This window comes from Orycteropus afer, unplaced genomic scaffold (genome assembly GCF_000298275.1).
Source record: "Orycteropus afer afer isolate SDZICR_OR568_19922 unplaced genomic scaffold, OryAfe1.0 scaffold00075, whole genome shotgun sequence".
NCBI classification, from domain to species: Eukaryota; Metazoa; Chordata; class Mammalia; order Tubulidentata; family Orycteropodidae; genus Orycteropus; species Orycteropus afer.
Window position 1 is genome coordinate 6,398,344 of NW_006921662.1, and position 2,672 is coordinate 6,401,015.

General features: G+C 36.9%; 1 pseudogene; it reads left to right on the forward strand.

Annotated features, from left to right (window-relative positions):
• The window catches only part of LOC103197284, a 14,454-nt pseudogene that overhangs the window by 8,040 nt on the left and 3,742 nt on the right, over positions 1-2,672 (forward strand).

Here is a 2,672-nt window from a genome sequence, read left to right on the forward strand (position 1 = left end):
GTAGAATCTGCAAAACACTGCAAAATGTAGATGCACTTGGAGGACATTATGCTGAGTGAAATAAGTCAATCACAAAAGGACAAATATGCATTAGTCCAATATGGTAAAGAGTCAAAGAAAGGTTTATGCATAGAAGGAAACTTTATTTGTTGGTTACCAGGGATAGGAGAGGAGAGGAGGGAAAATTCCTAGATAGGTTGAAAAACATATATATACAGAGAGAGAGAGAGAGAGAGAGAGAGAGAAACTAAAGATTATTAGTGGTTACCAGGGGTGAAAGGAGGGGGAAAGAGGAAGCTTTGTTTGCAGGTCATTGAGTTTATGCTAATAGGTGGTGGAATATTTTGGAAAAGGATAGCAATAATGGTGGCACAACATGAAAACTGTCACCAATGTCCCTGAGCTGCAAATATGGAAGTTATTATGTTGGCAAATGTCTTGCTGTGTATGTTTTCACCACACTAAAAGTAAAAAAAAGAAAAAACCTTATGGATCACAACAACAAAAAGTTAAATTACCAGATTTTTTTTTTTTAATTATTATCTTCCAAGTATTATGTCTTTTCCACCAATTAGAAATTATATAAATAAATTTATAGCTGGTAAAATGGTGTATCATTATCTGTTGTAAGTTCTTTAAAATGGGGGGGGGGAACTAAGAAGAGAAGATCCAGACACACCTGAATTATAAGAACAATAATTCTTGGGGGACGGGGGGATCATCACAAAATAGTGACTATTGCCACTGTAGTTAGGATTTCCTGGAGTAAAGTCTGTCACAGCCCAACTGACATCTTTAAATTTCAGTAATGACTAAATCTCAGATCTTAGTAATTAGTTAAGAGTCCCTTAGGAATGTAAGAACAAGCCCTAGTGACACAACGGTTAAGCACTTGGCTGCTAAATGAAAAGTTGGCAGTCTCAATCTGCCCAGAGGCTCCACAGGAGAAAGACTTGGTGGTCTGCTTCCCTAAGATTACAGCCAAGACAATCTATGTTGTTGTTGTTGTATGCTGTGGAGTCAGACCCGACTCTTAGCGACCGCTCCTTGGGTTTCTGAGGCAGTATCACTACGGAAGTAGATTGCCCCGTCTTCCTTCCGAGGAGCGGCTGGTGGGTTTGAACAGCCAGCCTTCTGGTTAGCAGTCAAGTGCCTTAGGCACTACGCTACCAGAGCTCCTAAAACAACCTATGGGGTAGTTCTACTCTGTTACATGGTGTTGCCATGAATCTCAATGGTCTCAATGGCACATAGTAGCAACACAGAATGCAAGGAAGATAAAATTCTAATTCCAGGATTGAAATTTAATGTGTATGATTTCATGAGGAATTTAGGATAGCTCTGTGGAGGTAGGGGAATATAATGGAGAGTTTAATAACTTTTTTTCCTGTTACGTTTCATTATATTAAACAATCCATGAAAACTATAAGTAATGACAGAAGTGAGACTACAGACTGTTCTTGCTTGATTTGTCTTCAGTTGATGTTGCCTGAGCATAAGAAGCACTCGTTCCCTGAGTGACCACTGGCATGCAGAAAGTTTTACTGCTGCACTTTAAGACGAGTTTAACACACTGTACAAAGACCCAGTCTCTGGGATGGCTGAACTATAATAAAATACACCATTAAGTGAAACATTGCATGGGAAAGCTGGCTCATTGGGTCGGTAGTTGCAGTCATAAGAAGCTCCTTGGGATGTTAATAGACTAAAATGAATGATTTAAATTTCCAAGACAGGACTCTGATTTTTATAAACAGCAGAGTGAAAACCTGAGTAATATCTCCAGCAGTGTGAGTTCTGGTTTTGACTCAGTCTCTAATTGTGTAGCCTTGGGTAATTAATGTTGCTTCCCTAGGCCTCAGTTTCTTCATCTGAAAATGAGAATATTTCTGGAATAATCTCAAGAGTTTCTCCACCTCTAACATTCTGTGATTCTATGAATGGAACATCTATAAGTCTCATATTACGCGGCCGGGATTAAATGAACCCTCAGGAACAAAAACAGTATATAGGTATCCAACTATTAAGATTTTAATGTGGGTAGAAAGTACAGAATTTAAATTCATAGAAATGGCTACATATTATAAAAGATGCTCAAACTCACTTCTAATTTAAAAATGCTAATAAAAACAATGATATAGAAATGAATAGTTATTGTTTAAAGAGTACTGAGTTTCTGTTAAGAGTGATGAAAAGATTTGGAAACAGATAGTGGTGATGATTGTACATGGTGAACATAATTAAGGTCACTGAACTGTACATGGAAAAATGGTTGAAATGGCAGATGTATTGATGCATATAGTGTATCACAATAAAATAATAATAAAACAATGATATACCATTTTCACCTACTAGATTAGCAGAAATGAAACCTTTGAAAAATACCCAGTGGTGACAGAATGTGGGGGAGCTGGTGCTCTCAATGCTATTGGTATGAATGGCAATTGATGCAGTCTTCTAGTCAATTTGTTAATAATTATCAAAAGTTAAAAGGCATATATCAGCAAGCAATATCACTTTCAAGAATTTAGCCTATATTCTCCAAAAGAGTCAAAAGAGAACCTACAGATTGGGAAAAAATATTTGGTAATAATATATCTGACAAGGGACTTATCTCTAGAATTTATAGAACACTCCAACACCTCAATAACAAAAAGACAAACAATCCAATT